Source organism: Haemaphysalis longicornis, unplaced genomic scaffold (genome assembly GCF_048455015.1).
Source record: "Haemaphysalis longicornis isolate Haplotype H1 unplaced genomic scaffold, Haemaphysalis longicornis Haplotype H1 scaffold_2, whole genome shotgun sequence".
Taxonomy (NCBI): domain Eukaryota; kingdom Metazoa; phylum Arthropoda; class Arachnida; order Ixodida; family Ixodidae; genus Haemaphysalis; species Haemaphysalis longicornis.
The window spans coordinates 289,745,639-289,758,979 of NW_027526295.1; the positions used below are offsets into that span (position 1 = coordinate 289,745,639).

At 48.0% G+C, this 13,341-nt stretch overlaps 1 protein-coding gene and 1 non-coding gene across 6 annotated transcripts in view; both read left to right on the top strand.

Moving 5' to 3' along the window:
• LOC144170851 (adenylate cyclase type 5-like) overlaps positions 1 to 13,341 on the top strand; it is a 464,552-nt gene that overhangs the window by 251,344 nt on the left and 199,867 nt on the right. The window lies entirely within an intron of this gene.
• Positions 557 to 629, top strand: Trnat-ggu (transfer RNA threonine (anticodon GGU)). Its single transcript has one exon. It is a non-coding gene; the product is annotated as a tRNA-Thr (tRNA).

Genomic DNA, 13,341 nt, shown 5'->3' on the forward strand with positions numbered 1-13,341 from the left:
TCCTTTAGTAGTCCAGAGCTCTGTCGCAATCAGACTGAAAATAAGGGTTGGCAGTCAAGAAAACCTCGGACAGCAAAGGGGAGGTTGTGGTGGGTCATAGAAACAGAAGAATTTTTTAGTAAGACCGGTATTCTGGAGGTCGTGGGTTCAGATCCCACCCAGCAGGCATTTTTTTCACCACTTTCTTTCTTACTCACAATATTCTTCATCTGTTTGTATGACCCACCACAACCCCCACTTTGCTTTCCGTGGTTTTCTTAACTGCCAACCCTTATTTTCTGTCTTATTTCACCGAGCCCCTCATTTCCAATTTTCGGATTCGCTACATGCATAGCGAGGGCCTCCGTTCTGGCAGTCTTGGTGCCAAGGTAGCTTAAGAGGGTTCAACGCTGGTCGACCACCCTCGACATGTCGTAGACACTCGAGTCACGACCCGGGGGTTTAAAAGAAGGTCCCCTTCACCCTGAGTAGTCCGAGTGGCACTGGCTACCACCCCTAAGTGCAGAAAACAGGAAACGTTAGCATAAATACCCGAGAAAGTGGTGGGGAAACAGCCCCGCCGGTAGCGTAGTGGTTATCGCACCAGACCGGTATTCTGGAGGTCGTGGGTTCGGATCCCACCCGGCGGGCATTTTTCCACCACTTGCTTTTTTCTTTGTTACTCAAAAAATTCGTCATCTGGTTCTATGACCCACCACAACCTACTCTTTGCTTTCCGAGGTTCTCTTCACTGCCAACCCTTATATATATATGTATATATATATATATATATATATATATATATATATATATATATATATATATATATATATATATATATTTATATATATTGTGAGGACAGATTGAGTCAGGCGGCTGCTTCGTTTAAAGGGACGAACTAGTGTGACGGCTAATCCCCTCACAAGGGCGCATTTCTATGCATCACCTGTCAATCCCCATCATCACGCAGTGGCCGCCGCCACTTCCTCATTTTGTAGATTATCATCATCATCCTGTGATCTGGTGTTCTTCAGCCCCGATCGCCTGAATAAAAGGCTGCCTCAAATCTTCGCCTTTCAATATACAGTAGAATCTCGATAAACGGAAATCGCTTAAACAGAAGTACCGCTTAAACGGAACAGTAGCCCGTAAGTTGGTTGGTTTTGTATTCAGATAGCGTAAAAGAACTTCCGGTAATCGGAACTAAAATTTCTGCGTCACCGTGTAAACGGAACTAGAATTGGAACTTCTTGTGATCCCCATTGGCACAAGAATCAGCTTTTTACGGTTCCGGCTGTTTCGTTTTTGTTTTTTCTTCCTCCGTGTTTTTTTTTAGCCTCGTTGGCCTCGTAATCCTCGTCTCGTAAGTGGTTAGCCGTGTTAGCGCAACGAATGCAACATCGCAGTTCTTGTTCCAGTCGTTCAGTCTCGATTCAAGACGCCAAGGTTACCGGGCTTAGCTCCTGCCGCCCCGTTCGTGCCATCGTGGTGCTATCCGCGCTTCATTACGGCGTTGCCGTCTTCTAAGTTCGGTGGCTCGTAAGCAGTCGCGAAGTTGAGGCCTCTAGACTCCGTGAAGATGCAGTTGCAAGGACCCAAACAAAAATAATTGACGCATTTTGTAGTGCACAGCGACTCATTGTTGCCAAATCAACTTTGTGAATGCTGTGCCTACGCTTCTTGTAGTTTTCTTGCTTTCTGAAAACTATCAGCTACAGTCACTTTCTAGTGGTTAGAGTTCCATGAAATACCCTTAAAAGTGTGTACGCACATAAATTTGCACCTTCGAACATCTCTCTCAGTAAACGGAACCCCTGTTAAACGGAACTATTTTTTTCGGTCCCTTGAAGTTCCGTTTATCGAGAGTCTACTGTATGTATGTATATATATATATATATATATATATATATATATATATATATATATATATATATATATATATATATAGCGAATCAGAATAGGAAATGAGGGGCTCCTTGAAAATAATACAGAAATAATTTTTGGCAGTCAAGAAAAACCTCGGAAAGCAAAGGGAAGGATATGGTAGGTCATTGAAACAGATAAAGAATTTGGAAAGAAAGTGGAGAAAAAATGCCCGCCGGGTGGGATCCGAACCCACAACCTCCAGAATTCTCCCTATCCCATGACCTCCACGACCTCCATATCCTCCCCTTTGCTTTCCCAGGTTTTTGTTGACTGCCAATATATATATATATATATATATATATTGTCACGAAGCCAAGGACGCCGCAGTTGTCTTGAAGGAGAAACAAGTTTATTGGAGCGAACTTGTGCTCCCCTAACAACTCAAAAGAATACAGAGGCGGCGAAGCAGCGGTCAACAACGTGACTAGCACAGGCGAGTGTCGTCGAATGAATGCCGCGGCGTCTGCTCTGCAGGCTTTTATCTTTCCGCGCAAGTGTTTCTGGATACGTCAATTCACATCCAGAACATTGTAGATCACATAAGATTATTCTGGGCTAGTGACGTTAGGGCGAAACAGTCTGCTTATCTGAATGTGATAGCCCGTGCGGCATAAAAGTAAAGAATGTAAGACGCGCCTCGTTTGAAACGCAGAAAACACTGCCGGGCGTGGCCCGGCAGTAAAAACAAATAAATAAACAAACCCATACATGGTTCGCGGCAATATATATATTGTAACGTTCCCCTTTATTGGGTCGAGTTCACTAAGTAGACAAACAACAGTCCGGTTCTCGTCCTTTCACCTCCTGTTCTTCCTCCTCCTCTGGCTGCTGCCCGGCTCCTCGTCGACCTCTTCCTCTTCCTGTTACACAGGCCGCCCCTCTGTTCTCAACCCTCCTGGGTTGATACGGCACTACGTTGCACATAGACGCAGCTTCCACGATGTTATTAGGTCCATTGTAGGATATGTACTTCAAAATTCCTTGTTTGCGAGCAGTCTTCACAACCATGTAGGGCCCTGAAAAAGGAGCCTTTGAACCCTGCAGGCCTTTCCGGACAAGGACATAATCCCCAACGTTAATTTCCGGAACCTTGCCCGAGTGAAGACGGTCGTAATGCTTCTTCATTGCGATCCAGTACCTTTCATTTTCTCTCTCGGACCTTTCTTGTTCACGAGTACTATTGAATCGGTAATCCCCAGGAGGTGATCGGCATGCAGCCACTCAGATTTCCCGTGATATGCAAAGTATGGACTGCATCCTAAAGATTCTGTGTGCGAGTGGTTGTGGTGTGCAACAGCGGCTTCTAGAGCGCATTTCCAGCCCCCGTTGAAATCTGGATAGAGGGAAATGAACTGCTTGATGTCACGTATAGCTCTCTCAGCTAACCCGTTGGCTTCAGGGTGGTACGGCGCTGAGAAACACAGCTTCACATTGCGCTGGAGAGCCCAATTCTTCAACTGCTCGCTCCGAAAGGCTGGTCCGTTGTCGGCCACAATTGTTTTGGTGTCCTTAAACATATCCCGGTTCAAGAGAGATAAGACGCTCCTTGGATCTTCCTTTCCGGCTTTACACGCGACCATTCGCGTGCGCGCATCAATTGCCAGTAGGAACGCTTGCGTGCGGCCCCTTCCCTCGCCTTTTTTTTCTGAGCTCTGCGAAATCAAGGTGGATCGTTGCGAATGGTTCTTTGGAATGTTCTGCAATGATCATTGCACTACCTCTGGGTTTGAACTTGGCCTTGCAGATTTGACACTGGTGACAGGTCCGTACGTATTCAGAGATGTCTTGCTTCATGGTGTTCCAATGAAATCTTTGCTTGATTTTCCAGTATGTGCGCCAAAATCCGTCATGTCCACCAGAGTGAGGTGAATCATGGTAAAGAGCCAAGATTTTTGGTATACTAGTCTTCGGTACCTGTAAACGACCATCTTTCAGCGACATAGCCTCTGTGCCGTCCCATAAGAGCGCGCTGACATGGTGATCATCACGTGGGGCAGGTATGTGGAGTCGTGACATGGCATCGGCGTCCGGTAGCTTGTCACCTGGTCTGTGAGCAATGGCAAATGCGAACTGCTGCAGTTCACTGACCCACCTGGCCAGCCGCCCTTTTGGATGGGACAAATTCAGTATATCGGTCAAGGCTTGATTGTCTGTGAATAATCTGAAGCGTCGGCCCTCCAAGTACGTTCGGAAGTAACGTAGCGCCATCACTACCACCGGGGCCTCTTTTTCCGTCGTAGAGTAATTAATCTCTGCCTTGGTAAATGTGTAAGAATAACCAATGGCCCTGAGCTGTCTTTTCGGTGATTCCTTGTCATCTCTTTGGTACAAAATCGCCCCGGCTCCGTAATGCGATGCATCTGTGGTCAGTTCGAACGGTTTGGTGAAATCTGGGAGCGTCAACACTGGGTCCGACGATATTATCTTTGAAAGCTCATGATATGCGCTGTCGCGTTCTTTGGTCCATTCAAAGGGAACGTCCTTCTTCGTCAATGCTGTGAGGCATTTCGACTTAGTGGCGTAATCCTTGATGAATGCCCTGAAGTGGCCGGCGAGTCCTAGGAAGACGCGTAGAGAATGCACGTCATAGGGCTTGCATAGCTGTAAAATTCGCTTGACGGATTCCTCTTTCGTGATTTTCGTCTTGCCATCAAAAACCCTTCCCAGAAAGACAACAGAATTTTTAAAAAACTCACTCTTCTTGAAATTAATCTTCAGTTTAGCTTTACGAAGGGCGTCTAGCACATGTGATAGATGTGATATGTGCTCATCTCTGCTCCTGGAATAGATTATTATGTCGTCGACGTACACTCCACAAAATTGTCCAATGAACTCTTGTAGGATGGTGTCCATCATTTTCTGGAACCATGCTCCAGAATTCTTCCATCCGAAGGGGAGTCTGTTGTACTCATATGTACAAAAAGGAGTCACGAATGCAGTGAAGTGCTTGTATTCCTCCTGAAGTGGTACTTGCCAATACCCTTTGCACAGATCAACTCGAGAGAACCAAGAGCAACCACCGGTTTCATTGATGATGTCGTCTATTCTTGGCATTGGGTATGGGAACAGGTCAGTCTGGCGATTCACAAGCCTGTAGTCTGTGCACAGTCTATATGTACCATCGTCCTTGAGAACCGTTGTGATAGGTGACGCAAACGTTGATACGGAAGGTCGGATAATACGATACTCCAGCAGACTTTGCAGTTCAGTTTTTAGCCACTTCTTTTTTTCGTAGGACATGCCATATGTTTTTTTTTCGTACAGCAGTAACATCGCGCAGTTGAAACGGCACTCTCATGACTGCTGCGGCTGGCGGATAAGTGCCTACACACAAAGGTTCGGGATATTGTGAACAGACGGTCTCGCTATTCGTGACCAGCCTGATGGACGGCTTTGTCTGCGCGCATATCATCTCAGTGGGATGGTCAACGAGCACCTCATCCTTCCAAGAAAGGTTGAGCCTCAATCTCTTCATGTCAGGACGGGCTAGGATGAAATTAAACTTCGCGTCGTCTCTTAGTAATGCTTCTACGAGCACTTTACTTCCCTGGTACTCGACTTCGACGCGCATCCATTTATCAAGCACCCTAGAAGTCCCATCGTAGCCATGTACCTGGACAACCCTACCAGGAAATATGTCATCTGGCGAGGCACGTCCTGTACTCATGATGCTCACTGATGCTCCTGTGTCCACTAAAACGTTTTCTAGTCACCCGCTGACATACATTGGTGCATACAGCAAACTGGATTCAGATTTAATTAAGTATACAGTCTCGCTTGGGGTCTTTGGGTGGGACCGATCACCCTCTTTTATTCGTTTTTTGGCTGATGAGCACCAGTAGGCGTGCCGACCGATGGTAGGGCATTCCGAGCAATTTCGTACTGTCGGGTCTGGCCTATTGGTGGCAGAAGGTCGACACAGACGTCCCTCAGCGCATGGAGGAGTTCTTCCGCTGTGGTAGGAGCCCTTGGAAGAACCTGGCGTTGAACGGCATTCGTCATACCATGGATGATGATTGGTACAATGCACGACTCGGGGAGATTAGGATCGGCAAGCTGCAGGAGTCTTCGCTTCTCGTAGAAGTAATCCACCAACGTCCCCTCCTTGTGTTTGAAGAAAATGGCCTGATCCCAACGCTCACCGGGGTTCAAGTCGAATGCGCGGATGAAGCTGGCTCGCCAGTCGGCCCAGGGCTTGTCAGCGTTCCCTGCCATCCGCAATTCATACCACTTCTTCGCCTTCCCCGAAAGGTATACTCGTAGGTTATTTATCCGATCAGAGTCTGTTATCCAGTGATTGTTGGAGCACGCGTATTCGTAGAACTGAATCCATGCCGCTGGACTTGAGGTGGTACCATCAAAACAATCAGGCTTAACTTCCTGTCTGTACCGGGACGGATCATGGCTCAATTCCATGAAAGACATAAATTGCTGTTGCTGCTGAAGTTGTTGTTCTTGCAAACGCACAATGTGTTCCATGATACGCGTGAGTCCCTCTGGATGGTCTGACCTTGCGTTCAATGATTCACTTGGCTTAATCACCCAAGCTTGAAAATCAGCGGCGCGCATGTTCACCTTGATGTTACTCTTCAACGCTAACTCGTCTAGCGTCAGTTTAGCTTTCGTGGCAAGGAAAGCTATGAAGTCAGGTGTGCTGACCTTTTCTGCGAGGATCACGGTCGAATCATCCCCGTCCTCTTGGTAACTGTTGACCACCAGACGACCATCTTCACGCTGGGTCAGATCGAACAACACCCACATTGTCCGGAATAGTCGGCTGCGCCAAATGTATCGTTCCCCTTTATTGGGTCGAGTTCACTAAGTAGACAAACAAAAGTGCGGTTCTCATCCTTTCACCTCCTCTTCTTCCTCCTCCTCTGGCTGCTGCCCGGCTCCTCGCCGACCTCTTCCTCTTCCTGTTACACACACACACACACACACACACACACACATATATATATATATATATATATATATATATATATATATATATATATATATATATATATATATATATGCCCACGAAACAAATGCCGGGCCAAGACCGCGTCCTTAGTTACTACACCACCGCCCCGCTTTTCCCATCTGTGCTCATGCGTTGTCTGTATTTTGTTTGGCAGTTCTCTTTCATCCCAGCCGCAGCGGGCCGATAGAAACTTTTGGTCCCGCTCCCTTCCCCCACCCGTGCCGTTTTCTCACTAAAACCACCGCCTTTCCTCCTTTTCCTCTTTTTTTTAAATCCTCTCCACTCAGCAAGTGCCGTGTTGTTACCGGATTTTTTACGTTCTCTGGCGTATTCCCCTCCTTGATGAGGGAGAGGACGAGAGACTCCCTCGCATGCAGTGTGCATAAGGATTCGGTGTTCATTGTGGGATTGTCCCTGAGGAAGGAAGTTCCACTTCCGACACTGTCGGACTAATTTATAATAAACAAGTTAACCGCAAAGTTGTTCATATCTTTTACCTGACCGTTTTTTCTGGCCCGTTGCAAAACTCATCGACATCTCATATATATATATATATATATATATATATATATATATATATATATATATATATATATATATATATATATATATAGGAAATGAGGGGCTCCGTGAAATAAGACAGAAAATAAGGGTTGGCAGTCAAGAAAACCTCGGAAAGCAAAGGGGAGGTTGCGGTGGGTCATAGAAAGAGATGAAGAATGTTTTGAGTCGGAAAGAAAGTGCTGAAAAAATGCCCGCCGGGTGGGATCCGAACCCACTTTGCTTTCCGAGGTTTTCTTGACTGCCAACCCTTATTTTCTATATATATATATATATATATATATATATATATATATATATATATACACGAGAGGGTAGACACACGTATGAAAACGATGATCGAACTAACGTTTCGACTCTGACGAAGACCGGACCCCGGTCGAAACGTTAGTTCGATCATCGTTTTCATACGTGTGTCTACCCTCTCGTGTATTTTTGAAACCGAATCCCGGAACTTATTCATCGCTATATATATATATATATATATATATATATATATATATATATATATATATATATATATAGTAAGGAAATGAGGGGCTCGTTGGGGAAATACAGAAAGATAGGTCAGCAGTCTACAACGCCAAAGGAGGCATAGGGGTGTGGATAGGCTCTTTTCTTTTTCACTACAGTTAATTAAGTAAACATTTTTTTTATTACGCAGAAGAAAGAAAGAAAGAAAAACACGCGCCCAGAGTGGGGACAGAACCCACGCCTTTCGATTACATGTCGAATGCCTTACCAATTCGGCTATCTGGGCGACTGTGTTCTCCTTCACTTTCTGGGCTATTTATATTTACTAGAAGTGTATCTGACGCTTGAGGGTGGTAGCCAGCGCCAATCTGATGACACTGGGAGAAGGGGACCTTCTTTTCAACCCCCGGGGCGTGACTCGAACGTCTACAGCCTGTCATGAGCGGGTTACTGGCGGGAAGCCCTCTTATGCTACCTAGGCATCAAGGCTGCCGGAACCGAGACCCTCGCTAGGCTTTCGCAGAATAATATAGTAAGGAAATGAGGGGCTCGTTGGGGAAATACAGAAAGATAGGTCAGCAGTCTACAACGCCAAAGGAGGCATAGGGGTGTGGTTAGGCTCTTTTCTTTTTCACTACAGTTAATTAAGTAAACATTTTTTTTTATTACGCAGTAGAAAGAAAGAAAGAAAAACACGCGCCCAGAGCGGGGACCGAACCCACGCCTTTCGATTACATGTCGAATGCCTTACCAATTCGGCTATCTGGGCGACTGTGTTCTCCTTCACTTTCTGGGCTTTTTATATTTACTAGAAGTGTATCTGACGCTTGAGGGTGGTAGCCAGCGCCACTCTGATGACACGGGGAGAAGGGGACCTTCTTTTCAACCCCCGGGGCGTGACTCGAACGTCTACAGCCTGTCATGAGCGAGTTACTGGCGGGAAGCCCTCTTATGCTACCTAGGCATCAAGGCTGCTGGAACCGAGACCCTCGCTAGGCTTTCGCAGAATAATATAGTAAGGAAATGAGGGGCTCGTTGGGGAAATACAGAAAGATAGGTCAGCAGTCTACAACGCCAAAGGAGGCATAGGGGTGTGGTTAGGCTCTTTTCTTTTTCACTACAGTTAATTAAGTAAACATTGTTTTATTATTACGCAGAAGAAAGAAAGAAAGAAAAACACGCGCCCAGAGTGGGGACCGAACCCACGCCTTTCGATTACATGTCGAATGCCTTACCAATTCTGCTATCTGGGCGACTGTGTTCTCCTTCACTTTCTGGGCTATTTATATTTACTAGAAGTGTATCTGACGCTTGAGGGTGGTAGCCAGCGCCACTCTGATGACACAGGGGGAAGGGGACCTTCTTTTCAACCCCCGGGGCGTGACTATATATATATATATATATATATATATATATATATATATATTTTTTTTTTTTAATGCAGAAGATTGGCAACGTTCACCGGAAGAATCAGGACCGTCACCAATCCCCTGCGGGAGATGTGCGCCAGTTTATCGTCGTCGGTAGCTGAAGCCGAATATGGAAGCCGCACCGCCATCGCCTGGAGCGACGGGGTTCTCTCTCGCTCTGCTTTCTCCAAGCGTCGACTGTGCTCGGACTGTGCTCGGCCTGTGCCCTCCTTATCTTTCGCCTACACAGCAACCTTCGCCAATAAACCCCATTTCAAGACCCTACACAGCAAGCCCAACTTTTGGCGCTACTTCAACGATTTCAATCGTCATTCGACTTGTCCCAAAGCGCGCTTGGCCGCACATCTACAGTCGAGCACACCATCGACACTGGTACCCTTGCCCCCCTCCGGCAGCGGCCTTATCGCGTTTCCCCAGCTGAGCGCCGCACCATCGAGCAGCATGTGGACGACATGCTTCAGCGTGGAGTTGTTCGACCCTCAAGCAGCCCGTGGGCATCTCCTGTCGTGCTCGTCAAAAAAAAAAGGATGGATCCATTCGCTTCTGCGTGGACTACCGTCGCCTCAACAATATCACGCGCAAAGACGTCTATCCGCTTCCACGCATCGATGACACTCTGGACAGCTTGCAGGGGGCAGAGTTTTTCTCGTCTCTTGACTTGCGATCCGGATATTGGCAGGTACCTATGGCCGACGCTGATCGCTCGAAGACGGCATTTGTCACCCCTGATGGATTATATGAATTCAATGTTATGCCGTTCGGACTGTGTAACGCCCCGGCAACATTCGAACGCATGATGGACAATATTCTGAGGGGACTCAAGTGGAAAATTTGCTTGTGCTACTTAGACGACATTGTCATTTTTTCTGCCGATTTTCCGACGCACCTTCAGCGACTAGAACAGGTTTTAACCTGTCTTTCTCGAGCTGGACTCCAACTGAACCTAAAAAAGTGCCACTTCGCCGCGAGGAAGCTAACCATCTTGGGCCACGTCGTCACCAAGGACGGCGTTCTACCCGACCCAGCGAAGCTTCGTGCAGTGGCCGAGTTCCCGAAGCCCACTAATATAAAATCTCTTCGGAGCTTCATAGGCCTTTGTTCATACTTCCGACGTTTCATCCGCAACTTTGCCTCTATCATTGCGCCATTGACGAAACTCCTTGGTGGTGCCAGCGACTTACCTGACTGGTCCCCAGCTTGCGACCACGCGTTTGAGACTCTGCGTTGTCTACTGACCTCTCCACCTGTACTTCGCCACTTCGATCCTACAGCGCCTACTGAAGTTCACACTGACGCCAGTGGAGTTGGCCTTGGGGCCGTGCTTTGCCAACGAAGACCTGGTGTTGACGAATATGTCGTTGCCTATGCGAGCCGCACGCTGACGAAAGCTGAAGCGAATTATTCGGTAACCGAAAAGGAGTGCTTGGCCATCATCTGGGCGCTTGCTAAGTTTCGACCATACCTGTACGGCCGCCCATTTGATGTGGTCACTGACCACCACGCCCTTTGCTGGTTGGCGTCGTTAAAGGATCCGGCAGGTCGTCTTGGGCGATGGGCGCTTCGCCTACAAGAATACGACATACGCGTCATATACAGGTCCGGTCAGAAGCATTCTGATGCCGACGCTCTGTCCCGTTCACCAGTTTCTTCTGACCTTGCGAAGCCGTCGGGTGACCTGCTGGCCCTTTCGATGACTGATATGGCAGCCGAGCAACGGAAGGATCCCTGGATCGCTTCCCTCATCAGCTGCCTATCCGATCCTTCCAGGGCCGCTACGACTCGGGCTCTGCGTAGGCAAGCATCACACTTTGCGGTACGCGATGGGCTGCTTTATCGTCGCAACTACCACGCGGACGGCCGCAAATGGTTACTTGTCATCCCTCAACATTTGCGATCCGATGTGTGCGCCTCTTTTCATTCCGATCCCACGTGCGGTCATGCCGGCCGGCTCAAAACCTATCAACGTTTGCGCATTCGTTACTTTTGGCGTGGGATGTACAGCTTTGTGCTCAAATACGTTCGGTACTGCCAAGACTGCCAACGAAGAAAGGCGCCGGTGCCCCATCTGAGCGGTCCTTTGCAACCGCTGCCTTGCCCGGCCAAGCCTTTTGACCGTGTTGGAATTGACTTGTACGGCCCATTACCTTGCACAGCCGCAGGAAACCGCTGGGCTATAGTGGCCATTGACCACTTAACACGGTATGCAGAGACCGCGGCTCTGCCAACTGCCACGGCACGTGATGTTGCGTCGTTTCTCTTGCATCGATTTATACTTGGTCACGGTGCCCCTAAAGAACTGCTCAGTGACCGGGGCCGTGTCTTCCTGTCTGACGTCATTTCGGCGCTTCTTTAAGAATGCCATGTCATCCATCGCATGACCACAGCTTACCACCCGCAAACAAATGGTCTAACAGAGCGCTTTAACCGCACCCTTGGAGATATGTTGTCTAAGTACGTGGCGTCCGATCATAGAAGTTGGGACCTGGTGCTTCCCTACGTGACGTACGCCTATAACACCGCCATTCAAGCCACGACTGGGTTGTCTCCATTTTTCCTTTTATACGGGCGTGAGCCATCGTGTATGTTGGACACCATTCTGCTGTATCGTCCCGATACATCTGAGTGTGCTCCGGTCTCGGAGGCCGCCAAGCGTGCAGAAGAATGCAGGCAACTTGCTCGTTCTTTTACCATGGAAGAACAGGGCCGTCAAAAATCTCACATTGATGGCAAGCCCGTGCCGAGCTTCGTTCCTGATTCTCATGTATGGCTCTGGGTACCCACTCGGACTCCTGGTCTCTCCTCGAAATTCCTCTCAAACTATCAAGGCCCTTACCGCGTCATCGAACAGACTTCCCCAGTCAATTACGTTGTCGAGCCCTTGACACCTTCCCAGGATCTCCGACGCCGTGGTCGGGAAACAGTGCATGTTGAACGTCTAAAACCCTATTACGATCCACTTGTTTCGCCGGCGCCTTGAGTCGCCAGGATGGCTATCCTTTTCGCCCGGGGGTGATTGTAATGCAGAAGATTGACAACGTTCACCGGAAGAATCAGGACCGTCACCAATCCCCTGCGGGAGATGTGCGCCACTTTATCGTCGTCGGTAGCAGAAGCCGAATATGGAAGCCGCACCGCCATCGCCTGGAGCGAAGGGGTTCTCTCTCGCTCTGCTTTCTCCAAGCGTCGACTGTGCTCGGCCTGTGCCCTCCTTATCTTTCGCCTACACAGCAACCTTCTTCAATAAACCCCATTTCAATATATATATATATATATATATATATATATATATATATATATATATATATATATATATATATATATATATATATATATATATATATATATATATATATATATATATATATATATATATACATACATATTGTTATTACAAGGCATGGTTATGGTGTTGGCGAGCAGGGCCCATGATGTTACAAGGTGGACAATCTACGCGACTAACTGCGATCATCATCATGGCTCTCTCTGGCACTCAGCCTTGTTCGTCTTGCCCTGTGCTTGCATCTCGCTGTACCAAGCCTCCAAATATAGTCTCTTCCCGGTAACATTTTGGTGGGTGCTGGGTAACGCTTTACGCACAACGGAGCTTCGCAGCGGACGTCACCTTGCTCAACCAGCAATGGCCAACAATGGGGCCACCGGCTCAACCAACCCACTTATCGTGGTCTCTCAACAACCCCGTGACACTCGTAAGTTCACCGGAGCCGACGTCTTGGACGTTGAGGACTGGATCTACACGTTCCAGCGTGTCAGCGCCTACAACCGGTGGGACCCAATCATGCTGGCCAACGTCGATTACAGTCTGTACGGACCGGCCAGGACCTGGTTCCAAACTTATGAGGCGGAGGTAACAAGCTGGGACACATCTGCAAGGAAAGGCTGCGCAAATTGTTCGGCAACCCAGCTGGTCACCAACTTGCAGCCAAGAACGCGCTAGCCACACGCGCACAGACCTCCACTGAATCATACGTGGCCTACATCGAGGAC